Raw genomic sequence first — 15509 nt, forward strand, 5'->3', positions numbered from 1 at the left:
CCTGCAGCGCATTCCCCGCCTCTCTCACACGGCCCAGGCCTCCCCTGACCTGGCCACGACCTCCCTCGGGTCCCAGAGGTTCCCGCAAGCGGCGGTGACAGGCTGGGAAAGAATCCCGGGGCATCCGAGCAGGAGGAGAGCCGGGCCCTGGCTGTGGCACACGCAGGACATGCAGGGAGCAGGGTGGGTCTGCCTGGGGAACGGGAATATTCCAGCCACGCAGCCAGGCCCGGCAGCCTTCGGCTTCTGTAAACACTCAGGGAGCTCTGTGCAGACTTGCTCTGTCGGGCACATTCTGCTTTCCAGCTGCATTCTTCAGGAAACGTGATTTTCTTCACTGGCTGCAACTCCACACGTTGATGCTTAGACACTCTGTTTCATTAGATTAGACTCAAGGTGCTTTTGTAAAGAGATTGGAAACAAATCCAAATTGAGATTTTAATTTTTGTTTTATTAACTAATGAAGCTGTTTAAATATGTATTTTTTTTTTTTTTTTTTTTTTTTTAACTACAGAATCACAGAATAATGAGGTTGGAAGAGACCTCTAAGATCGAGTCCAACCTATGCCCCAACAATTAAAGCACAACACATTAAGATAGATCTGATACATTAAATAAAGCGCATGGCTAACTGAACTGTTTGTATCTGTGATTAAAACTTTGTGAATTGTACAATGTGCCTGGCTGTCCTTGTCCCCTGATAATTCTGGCTGTGTTCTGCTTGCACAGGCAGAGAAAATCTCAAGGTGGCTGGAGCGGGAGCAAGGCTGATGTGAGCCTGTGTCACATCCCAGTGAGTGAGCGTGGCTGAGGGAGCTGGGAGGCATCCCAGGGTCCCAGCTGCCCAAATCCATTCAGGTTCTGAAGGCAGCTGCATCCCTGGGTCATGATTCAGCTTTCTTTAGCAATTCTGGCAGCACACACGTCTGCGTGTTGGTGCAGAGCGCCAGTGCAGACATGACACCCCCATATTCCTGCCCTGGTGGATTGCATAACAGCTTGCTGATAAATATTGAAATTCCCTGTTAAAGAGCTTGCTTACCTATAGGAAATTATTCTGAAATGAGCTGTGGTGTGAATGCAAATGTTGTAGATATTCTGAAATCTTTACATCCGTGGACATATTTACATGGCAGACAGCTAAGTAAACTTGGATGCTGCCATTCCAAGAGCCTGCTGAATTCACTGACACAGTTTTGCAGATTAAATTATTCCAGACAGGTTCTCCACATGAAGCTATTTATGTTAGGGAGAAAAGCAAAACAAGATTCCTGGTCTGAGACAAACTATGAGGAAAAATACCTGTGCAGGGAGTGATTCTGGAATATTACAATGCATTATTGTGGCATTTACATTCTCTGAAAAAATCCCTTTGCCCAGGGTTTTTCTCCTGGGAAGCTGAGAAGCCTCAGAGAAAAGGAAAACTATTCTTATCTCATTTGCTTCTCCTGTGTTGTGCTCAGGTGGAATGTGTTTGGAGATTGTTTACCCACAGGTGATTGTTTCATTGGATTCTGCTGTGAGTTGTTTTCACTCTTTGGCCAATCAGGGCCAGGCTGTGTCAGGACTCTGGAGAGAGTCACGAGTTCATGACTATATTTTTAGCATTCTGTAAGTATCCTCTCTGTATTCTTTAGTATCGTATATTATAGTATTCTTTAATATAATATAATAAATTAATAAATTAGCCTTCTAAGAACACGGAGTCAGATTCATCATTCCTGCCTTTGTCGGGACATTCCCTGCAAATACAATACACTATATTTACTTTTTTTTTTTTTTTTGAGACAACATGACTGTTTTTCTCTGGACATCTGTGAATCAGTGGGCTGATTAGAAAACAATGAAAGGTTTCAAGATCCTATAAAAGCCAGCTTTTCTCCAAATTCAAGCATTCTTTTAGAGACTCTCTCTCCGGCGCTCCCCACGTTGCTGATTCATAGCACAAAGCAGAGTTTGTTCAGGGTAAATCCTTCCAGCCCTGCCTGCCCATCTGCCAGGGGCTGTCCCAAATCCCTCATCTCAGCCTGCAGCTGAGCAAGCCCTGGGCACGGCTGTGGAAATAAATCCCTCTGTGGAATGGGGAGGCAGAGGGTGGACGCTCTTCCTGCTGCCCTTGTGGTGATTCCTCAAACACCAAAAGCAGATTTTACAGTGCTTGTCCCTCAGAACAACATCCACCTTTTAAAAACCCTCCACAAGTGCCAAATATACTTCTAAATGTTCTAGTGATGGCAACATGTACCTCTAATTTTGTGCTGAAACAATAATCATCCTTTTAGTGAGGGCCTAGAGGGTGAAATGTGATCTTACCATCTATTGTTTGGAAGTAACCTGAAACTCTGTAAATCAACCATTATTCCAGTGCCCTCTTTATTGGATCTGCATTGCATTTTGATCTCATTCTTTCTCTGTATATTTTATTCCCCAGTGTATTATAATATGCTAATTTTAAACTGACTTTTTCTCTTTTCTTTGGTCACGTAGAAGACAAAATCCTGGTGAATATTATAAAGAACAGAAAGTATGTTTCTCTCTATATATTTTTTTCTATTTAATTGTATTACCTAGAGCCTTTGTGGGATGGTGAGCACAGGTGCCTCCTCACTGAAAGCACACATCCAGTTTTGACACCATAATTCCATAATTTCATAATTCCATTGTCACCTCTGTAACAGCAGGTAAGAAAATCTGAGGCTCATGGCCTGGGGATGTGACAAACCAAGTTGCACACATAAGCACTGGCAAATTGTTTTAATTTTTCTTGAGAAGATGAGAGGTTTAGGCCTTGGATGCTGGAAATGGGGTAAAATGCATCAATATTTAAGTACTTTTCAGTTCACATTGTGTGTGGATAGAAGGAAAGAACTGGAATTTCTAAACCATAGAGGATGATTGGTAATGGACAAGAATTTTCTTTATGTTAACATAAAGAAAAGGTGACAGTTGTGGAAAAATAACCTGGATTTGGGCATGGTATGGACGTGTGGGAAGAAAGAAGGAATGGAAAAAGAAATTAAGATCACATCAAAGAGAAGTCTGTACTATTCCCTTTCCACAGGTGGAAAAACTGAGGCAGAGGAGCAATTTACACTTATTCCACTTTCACTTGTCCCTGTCAGAGCCAAAAATTTCTACCTCCCAGTCCTAAACATTAACCACAAGGCTACTCCTCTGTACTATTATATCTGCTCTTTGTTTTGCCTTGTTTTCAGTTTTCAGAGTGCCTCTGATCTACATAAGCATGTTGAAACACACCGTGATTCAGGTGCCCACAGCTGTGATGTTGGAGGATGTGGTTTTATTTCATGGACTTCACCAGCTTTGAGACAGCACTGCAAGAGGCTGCATGTGGTGAGTGTAATAAAGAGCAGGATAAAATCCATTTCTCTAAATGAGACTAAAGTTTCAAGTTATGTGCATTTGGTTTCGTGTGAATTAATGGAATATTTTATTTTTGCATCAAATCCAGCATTTATTTGCACACATTTCTAGGACTCTTGCAAGTGTTATGCAAGTTTCTGATTTCTCCTTTTGAGTGCTTGCTGTAGGTACATGCAGTGGCATTCTCAGTCTTGAACTCTGGCCAACCTCCTCCCACCTCCCTTTTGTTTAAAGGAAAAACCCCCACATGCCAATTCCAATCTCAACAGCAAAGCATTTCAGGGATTAAAATCCAACATCACCTTTCTGGATTGGTACTCCATTCTTAGAACAAATATGTTACCTGAAAATAGGGAAACTTTCAATCGTGTGAGTGTGGCCACGCATTAAATTTCAGCTTCTGTAATTTATGCATGCTTGCTGCCTGTTTCTTCAGCTTCCTGAGCTGTGATCACTCCTGTGCTGTAAAATGAATTTATTTTAGTGGGATCTGTTCCCACTGTGTTCCTGGAGATCTGCAGCACCAATGGCCAGGGCAGAGAATTCCCACATTCACTGGGGTTCCTTAATCAGACCAGTTCTAACAACCACAAAATGGAAATATTTAGGAACTTCAAAACTTCAGCTGTTCAGTGTGGTTTTCCCCTTTTCAACAGGGGATTAATTTTTTGTCATATATATGTACAAGCCTTCCATGACTCTAACAGTTTTTAATAAAATAATAAAGTTATTCACTGACCCAACAGTTCCAAAAAGCTCACAAACTCGGCAGCCATTCTCATTTCAGGTATTTCACCAGCTGATTCTTGCTCAGATCATAAAGTATTTTTTCTAAAACATCCTGATTCAGAGATCCAGATAATTAATTTAAAGTTTGGTTCCACTTTAGACATTCTGAGTGTGAAACAATTTACTACTTTGCATTAGGTTTTCCATCATGGTAGTGAAACCTAAGATGGTTAAACCAAGGAAGTAAAAAGGATTTTTTGCTTTTATAGCTTTTACAACTGTGAAAATCTTGTCACTGATGTTGTTAGAAGAAATATTTTAGCCTTGCAAGTTGTATCCATGGAAGAGAGTTCAGAAATACATCAGTAGCTTCTGCAGTATAAACAAGCTGTTCCCTCCATTTTGGGACAAGAAAATGCAACAAATAAAATATTGTTATGAATATGTATCTCCTATTTTCTCTCACATGCTGCATATTTGATAAAAACCACTGACTGGAGCCCTCTTGCAGGTGTTCCATCACAGAGGGTGTCTTTTGTTTGAGTGCCACATAGTAAACAACAACCTAATTCATCTTTTAATTGCTGACATTATCAGTTTTGGCAATCTAATTCGATGTTATTCTTATTTTCTGCTGCAAATGCTATGTTTGTAGTTTATGTTTTCATTATTTTCAATTTTTTTCCCTTAGATATAAAGTTGACAATGAAAGTCACTGGAGTTTGGATGCAGCCAAGGTTTGGGGAAGGATTTATAGATGGTGACAAGTCTTGACCAAGTCAAAAGAGTTTTGGCAGAGAGGGAATGGAATTGGGTTTGGGAATTCAGATAAACTTCTAGCAAAACAGTCTTTTCTTGAATTTTTACTGTGTGAAAAAATGAAAGTAAAAAATCGTTTTTACTATGTGAAAAAATATCACTTTTTTTACTCTTTGGGACAGGTTTGCTTTCTTAAACAAAGCAAGTTTTAAAGTTTTCACTTTTATCCTTGTCAAATCTCATATATAACACTCTTTTCTCAGTTTTCTTGTTAAATTATTTTGATGTGCTTACACAATACATACAAGATCAACACAATGCCATGCACATACAAGAAGTTCATGTATAGCCTTTTTGAGAAGAAACTTTTAAGTTCTGTATATTCATAGAATTTCATGTATATTCATTATATGCATATATATGTGTTCATATATATGTGTTCATAGCATATATATGTGTTCATTTATTTATTAAAAACACACAGACAGTGGGGAAAAGGTTGAGCCAATGCATGAGACAAAGAATTTGAGTTGGTAGGTAAAACATCCCATTTTTATTAGCCCAATATATTATTTATTAGAAATTAGCTAACAGCTTGTGTGGTATTTTTTGAGACTCCTTTCATAGGGAGGAATTATGAATCTGACTCCATGTTCTTAGAAGGTTAATTTATTATTTTATGATACTAGAATATATTAAAGAATACTGTACTAAACTATACTAAAGAATATAGAAAGGATACAACCAGAAGGTTAAAAGATAATAATGAAAAACTCATGACTCTCTCCTCCAGAGTCTGACAGCCTGGCTGTGATTGGTTGTTAAATTAAAATAAATCACATGTTAAAAAAAAATCTCTGACCACATTCCAAAGGAGCAAAACACATGAGAAGCAAATGAGATAATATTGTTTTCCTTTTTCTCTGAGGCTTCTCAGCTTGCCAAGCGAAAATCCTGAGCAAAAAGAATTTTTTTCAAAAGATATGACGGTAACAAGTTTGTGAGATGTATAAAAGAATGCAAAAATTTTGGTGGGTTTCTTAGCTTTATTTAGTGACTTCAAAAATATTTCAGGAGTTCATGTATAGCCTTTTTGAGAAGAAACTTTTAAGTTCTGTATATTCATAGAATTTCATGTATATTCATTATATGCATATATATGTGTTCAACAAGAAAGAGACACTTTCTTGTTACAATGGAAGTATTGCAAAGGAATTTATAAGCTTTGTCACAAATACAGTCACAATAAAGGGGACATGTGTAAAAATCTCCTTCCATGCTCAAAAGCTCTTGCTTTGCAGGCAGCTGAGATCTCCGTGCTCAGGTTTTACTCTCATTAAATACGCTGGGCTGTAAAATGATGCTCCAAGAGCACTTGAGCCATCTGTGCAGAGGGGGGAGGCCAGACACACGTGGGTGTCAGCCTGATTTTAATCTGCGTGAATCAGGGAGGCAGCGTTTTCAATACCCACAGCCAGGCAGGGCTGACTCACCTGTCCCTGGGCCATGGATGGGTCCCTCTGTAGCCCCTGGATTTCCCCTGCTGGACATCAAAGGGCTGCAGCAAACAGAGGTGTTGGCCCTTCCCAGAGACAGAGTCCCTCTCAATGGGAAGTGTGAGTCAGCCAGGGCACACGGGAGCCTTTTCCAGCTTTTACAACACCTCACCTGTCCAATATCCCAACTTTTACCCCCCATGCCTGACGGGGAGCTTGCTGCCTTCAGTGCAGCTACCAAGGTTAATTTACACCAAGGCCATTCAGGGTTTCTATTTGCCGTTTTGCCATCTCAGTGGCAAATTAAAGCACGGTGTTATTTGATTTGTACTTGTGCTGTGCAGCTGAACACGAGCAAGAGTACGACCTGCAAGTCCAAAATTCCCATCCCTTCCTGCGAGCCTATTGAATGCATTTTGTAAGGCAAAATCATCAGACCAAATGGGATGAAAACTTATTCACAGAGAGCTATTTTTGAAAGTATTTTTAAAATAATTATAAATAAAATAGAATTAAAATTATATTTTTTTAAAAAATAATGGCTCTAGAATGTCATTAAGCACTAATTTAAAATAAAGTGCTTTATGACACTCTAGAGTTTTATTCTATTATTGTTTACGTACCTGGCTTATTTCATTATTATTTACAGAGCTTGCACTCACACCAGGGGTTTGCAAAGATAAATGTTACATCGTTTTTATTTTTTGTCAGTAATCTATTTTAGAATTTACATTAGAAAATACATTAGATTTCAATTTTTTTTCTATTTGCTTGTATATAGAGGTTTTGCTCACACCCGTGTTTCTAGTAGACAACAGAAGTTAGCAATGATGATTTTCAGGGTATTTTCAGCATTTTTTCAAATGTTATGTTAATATTTTTAATAATTTCATGCTAAATTTTTTGTACTCTTTTGTTAGGCTTTTAATAATTTGTTGTTAAGATTATTTCAGAGTTTTTTCAAATTTTATGGTAATATTTTTAATAATCTTATGTGAAAGTTTGAATAATCTTTTGTTAAGATTTTAATAATATTTTGTTCAGATTGTTTCAGCGTTTTCCTCAATTTTTATGTTAATACTTTTAATAATATTATGTTAAAATTTTAATATTATGTTAAAATGTTACTAATATTTTGTTAAGATTATTTCAGCATTTCTTCAAATTTTATGTTAATATTTGTAATAATCTTAAATTAAAATTTTTATAATCTTTTGTTAAGCTTTTAATAATATGTTGTTAAGATTATTTCAGTGTTTTTTAAAATTTTATGTTAATATTTTTAATCATCTTATGCTAAAATTTTAATAATATTTTTAAAGATTTTAATAATATTTTGTTAAGATTATTTGTTTTTAAAATTTTATGTTGATATTTTTAATAATCTTATGTTAAAATTTTAGTAATATTTTGTGAAGATTTTAATAATATTTTGTTAAGATTATTTCAGCGCTTTTTCAAATTTGACGTTAATAGTTTTAATAATCTTATGCTACAATTTTAATAATATTTTCTTAAGATTTTTAGCACCCCAAGATGCTGGTGCAAATGTACAGAATAAAATACCCATTCAAAAGCATTTTGGTGAAAAGACGCTCCATTTCCCCCCCTGATTTTGATAACAAATTTTAACTTTTTTGTACTGAAACAACCATGAGTGAACCCATTTGGCTTTGAAAAGTGGAATTTTGGCTGCGCCTAATTTTGGAAATCATTCTGAAATTGATGTCAGAGTGTGAAGTGATTGTGCCATAGAGGAGTGGGTGCTCCCACTGGTGTGGTGTTTGTGGGGTCCCCAGGATGAGGTGAGAGATGAGAATCTGACTCCATGTCAGAAAGCTGATTTATTATTCAGAAAACTGATTTATTATTTTATGATATGGTATTATATTAAAAAACTGCTATACTAAAACTGTACTAAAGAAACAGAGTAAGGATACATCAGAAGATTTAACAAGAACGAATAATAAAAACTCCTCAGAGCCTCGACACAGCTGGATGGTGATTGATCGTTAAATTAAAACAATTCACATGCTGGGTAAACGATTCTCCAAATCACATTCCAAAGCAGAAAAACATGGAGAAGCTGAAGCTTCTCAGCTTCCACGGAGAAAAAATCCTGGAGAAGGGATTTTTCAGAAAATATCACAGTGACACACTCGTGTCCCGTGTTGCAGTGGGTGTCTGCGCACGGAAATCTGAACTCGCTCGGGGCTTGTACCACGCAAATCTCTTCGTCCTACACCCCTGCACGCAGGAGGGAGGAGGCTCTGCCAGGAACGAGGCATCATTTGCCAGGATTTGTGGGATCCAGCCTGAAGAACAGCTCCTGGTGCAGGGGTTGGAGGTGGCCGTGAGTCACCAGGGCTGGTTCTGGAGGAGCCGGAGCATCAGATAAAGCAGGAGCCGGCTCCAATGTGCAGGGGTGGAAAAGCAGCGCGGTGTCTGCCTGGGCTCTGGCACGGCATCCCGCTGGATTTCGGTGCTGGATTCCAGCCCTGGGCTCTGCGGAGGCAGGAGGTGCTGGCAAAGAGCTCTTCTGACCATGCCCGGGGAGGTGGTGCCCTGCAGCGCCGCCGGCAGCTGGGAAAAATACGTGCCTGAAAGACGTGGCTGAAAAATGTAACCGAGAAATCTACCTGAAAAATGCAGCTGAAAAAAGCACCTGAAAAAATGTACCCAAAAAAATGTAGCCAAATAATGTATCCTGAGAAATGTACCCAGAAAAATGTATCCAAAAAAAATGTACCTGAAAAACTGTACCCAAAAAGATGTACCCGAAAATGTAGCCGAAAAAAATATAACTGAGAAATGTAGCCAAAAAATGTACCCACAAAACGCACATGAAAAATGTACCTGAAAATTGTACCCAAAAGACGTACCTGAAAAATGTACCTGAAAAACATACCTGAAAAAACATACCTGGAAAATGTACCCAAATAACGTACACAAAAAATGTACCCAAATAATATACCTGGAAAAATGTACCTGAAAAATGTACCTGAGAAATGTACCTGAAAAATGTACCTGAGAAATGTATCTGAGAAATGTAGCTGACAAAAGTACCCAAAAAATGTAGATGAAAAAATGTACCCAAAAAATCTGCCTGAAAAAATGTACCCAAATAATGTACCTGAAAAATGTACCCTGAAAAATGTACTGGAAAAATGTACCCAAAACAATATACCCCGAAAAATGTACCCAAAAAATGTACCTGAAAAATGTAGACGAAAAATGTACCCAAAAAAAATCTACCCAAAAATGTACCCCAATAATGTACCTGAGAAATGTACCTGAAAAATGTACCCAAAAAACATACCCCGAAAAATGTACCTGAAAAATGTACTCGAAAGATGTACCCAAAAAATGTACCCAAATGATGTACCCCAAAAAATGTGCCTCAAAAAAATGTACCTGAAAAAATGTAACTGAAAAATGAACAAAAAAAAATGTACCTGAAAAATGTGCCCCAAAAAATGTTCCCAAAAAATGTACCTAAGAAATGTAATTGGAAAAATGTACCTGAAAAATGTACCCAAAAGATATACCTGAAAAAATGTACCTGAAGAATGTACTCGAAAAATGTACCCAAAAATATGTACTTAAAAAAATGTACCCAAAAATGTACCCCAATAATGTACCCGAGAAATGTACCTGAAAAATGAGCGTGGCTGCCAAGGAGCAGAGCAACACCAAGCTGGAGGAAATCATCCAGAAAGCATTTTCTGTTCTCAGAGGTTGAAGATTTAAAATTTAAAACTAGGCATTCTTCTCCCAAATATCCACAAACAACCACGTCAGTCATTTGCTGCTAATGCAAACATGATTAATATATTTTTTAATTACTACTTTTTCACATTATACAGGCTCTCCATCATTAACAGAACTGATAACAAGGTGCATGTAAAATTTGGGCTGTTTAATACTTCTCAATTAGGTTCCTGAATGTAGGGCTTTTTTATTGTCCTTGTAGAGGAAGAATGTTAGCAAAGATAGTTCAGAAGTTTCTAAGAAAGCAGTAGAGAAAAAACCACTTTATTTGTCTCTGGTAAAAAAAAGAATCTCAAAGCTGGTTCACTAAGCAGTGCTATTATTTTGCACAGGCTTTAAAGTTTGGTGTCTGGCAGAGGAGTGGTTGCCCTGATATGGTTTTTACTATATAATTCCATGAAATAAGACCTGTTAAAAGCAATGTGCAAAGCCTACCTAAACCCCAAACCAGTAATTTTCTTACTAGATCACATCAAATACAGAGTTTGTTCTGTTGCTGTCTACAGCAAGGAGCTTATGTGATATCCAGCAAATGATGATGTACCTCAGTTCTCTGCCTCTAAAGATGAGTTTTCATCTTTAAAAGGAAGCCACAAGGTTTTTTATTAACCTGTGTTCATTTGTTCAGATATTATGAGCACTAAAACCCCTCTGCTGAAGGCCCAAGGGTGGTCCTCAACCTGCCTTTTAATTCCTGGCTTCCTTTAGTGCATTCAAACCAATTTATAAAGGAATTGACTCTAGGGGTACTGGGCAGGCAGGGCTGCCAATACCTTCAGCTCTGAACTCCCAAAAACTCACACATGGGTCCAGAGCAGTCCAGTGTGTCACTGACTTCAGCAGGATTATCTACACCTTGCTTTTTAAAAAGTATTCCTCAGTAAAAGCTGGTTTCAGAATTCCCCCTGTCTTCCTGTGGAAACCCAGGGCACACAGGGAACGTTTCTCTCTCTGCTCTGGGGTGTCCTGACCCCCAGGGCAGCACTGACTCTGACCCTCATCCATGGAGAAAGTTTCCCAGACTTCAAGACAGACTGGAATCCACAAAAGTGTGAAATAGATTATAGAGAGCAGTGTAGGTGCATCACTGGGTGAGAAATTGAGGTTTTGGGATTTTTAGTGTGTTTTGGATGGAAGCAAGATGGAGGGCACAGGGTATCATCCTGGGTTTGTTCTTCATGCTTCTTCTTCTCCATGGGTTTGGGTGGCATTTTGTAATTGGGCAGAAAAGTCCCCATTGCAGCTCTGTGGGATCAGTTATTGGGTTAAAAGGGAAAATAATCCAGGTGTCAGTTCTTCATTGGATAGTTCAGCTTTAAAAGCCCTTGTACCAAGAGATTGTTGGCCATTTTGTGCCTTTAATGAAAAGCTGCAGAACTCACAGCAGTGAGACTGTTTTACTGATAACAAATAATAAACACCTGAGTGTGAACATGAAACACCATCTCAAGTGCCTTCAATCCAGACCCAGAGAAACCCACAACTGGTACCACCACATCTTCCCACTGCTCATTTCCATCTCCACACTTCTCCAAGGTTTGTGAGGGTGCTTTGAGTGAGACCAGCAAGGAGCTCCAGCATCTCCTCCAGCCCAGCTGTGCCCCTTTCATCCCCTCCTTGTGGAGCAGCTTCCTCCCAGCCCTCTCCTCTGCCTGGCTGCTGACATGAAGGAGCACCTGCTCAGTCAGCCCAGCTTTCTGATCTGGCTCCAAACTAACCCAGGGAGTTTTTTTCAGTGAGATCACTGAGCTGATTCAGTTACTGTTCAACCACGTGAGTGCAAAGGCAGCCGTGGGGATGGGAGCACAAGAAGGGGATGGCAGCCTCCTCCAGAGCCTGGGCTTGGCTCAACCCAGCTGCACTATTGCACCATCTGTCTAGGAAAAAAAAACCAACACAGCTAAATATTTGCAGAGTGGACAAATAGATGGATTTTTGTTTAATAGTTTTGCAAATTAGTGCTGCTTTATATCGACTTTAAAGCCATTACCTAGTTGCCAGCTGCTGTCTGTGCACAGAATGGAAAAGCAAAATGTTTTAGCTCTAACATGCAGGACAAAGGCACCCTGTGACCTGCTGAAGCACCAGGCTGGTTGAGTTCACTCATGCCAAGCAATCCTTTAGAAGCATTTTGTTCTAAAAAGACCAAGCTGAAGCACTGGATTGGATCCTGTTCTCAGAAAGGACTGGGAAATACTGCAAGACAACAAAGCAGAATAAGAACAGAGTTTCTCCGTGGTGCCTCTGCTAATATACACTCACAGGAGAAAAGGAATTATATGAGACTGTTTATCTTGCCACAAAAAAGATAAATTACATTGGTTGCACGAGATTTGTTCTCAATAAACCTGGTGCTGACTGTTGTTTGTCAGCCTGGCCAACTGTTAGGATGTTTTAAATTTTTAATTAGTTAATGAGTCTATTTACTTATTTATTCATTTCTATTCAGTGACCTGACTGCTCTGGAATTCCCTTGATGGCTTCTTTTTCTGCCTATGGAAGACAAGTCCTTCTGGTGTCCTTTTCCAGCCTTCCTACACTGCATCAGGAAAACGCTCAGAGCCTGGGAAGCCAGTCCTTGAAGCACCTTAAATGTGAATTTTATTTAGGCCTAGCCCTTTTGAAAGTATTTAAATAATTGAAATTCTCTCAGATGAGCTCTTTCTGTGTTCTGTCATGAGCTCTGACTCCGTTCTTGCTTGGTGTTTGTTAAATTAATTCTCAAATCACAGTGGAGGCAGAAGGTGAAGAATTCACTTTTTGGTTAAATTTAACTGCCAGCTAAGTGCCAGCTGGGCTTTGTCTTCCTTTACTTTCACCATCAGCCCAGTGAAACAGGGGTTTGAATGACAATGTAGCATTAGAGGAATTAAAAATATCTGCTGTGAACAAAGTTGTGCACTCTTCCAGAAATTCCAGGGCCGTGGTTCTCCAAATCTCTTCAGTTTAAGGAGAGCTCCTTGAGAGCATGGCACACTCTCCAGGCTGATCCACTGAGAGCTGAATCCCAAATAAAAGCAAGGAACAGGCCAGGATGATATGCAGGAGCAGGAGAGCAGATAGAGGTGCATTGTTGGGTCACAGAGGTGACCCATGGGCTTGTCCCTGCACACAGCTCTTTCTTATTCCTGATTTATTTATACAAAGATGTTCTCATTCAGAGTAAACCATTGCTTCGTTTAATCCAGAGTAAATTAAGCAGGAAGAAATCCATGTGGAATAAAGCCTTGAGAACAGGCTTCATGTCCTGTGCCTTTTGAAAGTAATTAAATGTCTTTGTAGACTCTTTTTTAAGTGGAGCTTTGCAAAGGACTGCTATTATCCTGGCTTTAAAACACATTGTCCTCTATCTATTGCCCAACCTGCCAGATTAAATGACACACACTGCCTGCCCAGAACAATCCCCTCGAGTCTGATACTCAGAGTAACAAACAAAGGCCAGCTTTATTAACCGTCAGACCTGTGATAGGTGGTGTGAAGGTTGTGATGCAGGTCAGAACAGCCTCTTCACCAATCCTGTCACACACCAGAGGCTGCAGGCTCCTTCCTTGCTTCCAAATGCAGCATCTCAGGGTGAGACCCTGCACCCACTGGTCTGAGTCACAGCTGGACACGAGCCCAGGTGTGCCCAGGTGTGCCCAGGTGTGCCCACACGGCCAAGGGCACCTGGCCTGTGTCAGCAATAGTGTGGGGATCCCCCAGGGCAGGGATTGTCCCTCCGTGCTGGGCACTGCTGAGGCCACACCTCCCATCCTGGGTCCAGTTTTGGCCCCGTAAATTCATATTTAGGGTCCCAAAACTCATATTTAGGGAAAGATATTGAGGTGTGTCCAGGGAATAGTAAAGGAGATGGTGAAGGACCTAGAGAGTCAGACCAGTGAAGGGTGACTGAGGGTGTTTAGTGTGGAGAAAATGAAGATCAAGGGGGACTTTCTCACTCTCTACAACTCCCTGACAGGAGGGGGCAGCCAGGGAAGCTCAGGCTCTGCTCCTAGGGAACAAGGCACAGGACGAGAGGCCACAGCCTCAAGCTGCACCAGGGGAGGTTTAGGTTGGAATCAGGCAGAATTTCTTCACTGAGAGGGTGGCCAGGCATTGGGAGACTACCCAGGCAGCCCCCATCCCTGGAGGTGCTCAATAAACTGGATGTGGCACTTGGTGCTATGGTTTAGTGACAAGGTGGAGATTGTCCAGAGGTTTGACTTGATGATCTTGGAGAATTTTTCCAAACAAAACAATTCTGGGGGTCCTGTGATTCCTGCAATTAGAGAGAGCCAGGCACTGAAATCTAGCACTGGGATCATCAAAGTCCAGAGGTTTGACTTGATGATCTCAGAGATTTTTTCCAAACAAAACAATTCTGGGGGTCCTGTGATCCCTGCAATTAGATCCACAGAAAGATCCAGGCACCAAAATCTAGCGCTGGGATAACCAAAGCTTCTGATCCCATGGGCAACTAAAACCTAGAGACGTGTGAGTTCTCAGCAATAGCTTCTCGGAGACGAAAATCTGTTGCTTCAGAGCGTGCCTGGACAGACAGACAGACAGACAGACAGCAGCCTGGGGCAGGCTGGCCAGAGTCCCGCACTCCAGGCTGGGATGTGCGGATCAGGGGACGGAGGGACCGGAACCCAGAGGGGAAGGAGAAAAGGCAGGAATGAAGGAGAAAAGGCAGGAATGGAGGAGAAAAGGCAGGAATGGAGGAGAAAAGGGAGGAATGAAGGAGAAGAGGCAGGAATGAAGGAGAAGAGGCAGGAATGAAGGAGAAAAGGCAGGAATAGAGGAGAAAAAACAGGAATGAAGGAGAAAAGACAGGAATGAAGGAGAAAAGACAGGAATAGAGGAGAAAAGGCAGGAATAGAGGAGAAAAGACAGGAATAGAGGAGAAAAGACAGGAATAGAGGAGAAAAGACAGGAATGAAGGATAAAAGGCAGGAATGAAGGAGAAAAGGCAGGAATAGAGGAGAAAAAACAGGAATGAAGGAGAAAAGACAGGAATAGAGGAGAAAAGACAGGAATAGAGGAGAAAAGACAGGAATGAAGGATAAAAGGCAGGAATGAAGGAGAAAAGGCAGGAATAGAGGAGAAAAAACAGGAATGAAGGAGAAAAGACAGGAATGAAGGATAAAAGGCAGGAATGAAGGAGAAAAGGCAGGAACGAAGGAGAAGAGGCAGGGATGGAGGAGAAAAGGCAGGAATGAAGGAGAAAAGGCAGGAACGAAGGAGAAAAGGCAGGAATGAGGTGGCTGGCGCTTCCCTCTCCTTTATTTAACACTTTATTTGTCCCAGTTTATTTGTCCCAGCTCAGCAGCGTGCGCTCCCCTCCCGCCCCATCGCTCCGGACGCGAGCATCGCCCCGGGGCTGCTCCA

This window comes from Ammospiza nelsoni, chromosome 2 (genome assembly GCF_027579445.1).
Source record: "Ammospiza nelsoni isolate bAmmNel1 chromosome 2, bAmmNel1.pri, whole genome shotgun sequence".
Taxonomy (NCBI): Eukaryota; Metazoa; Chordata; class Aves; order Passeriformes; family Passerellidae; genus Ammospiza; species Ammospiza nelsoni.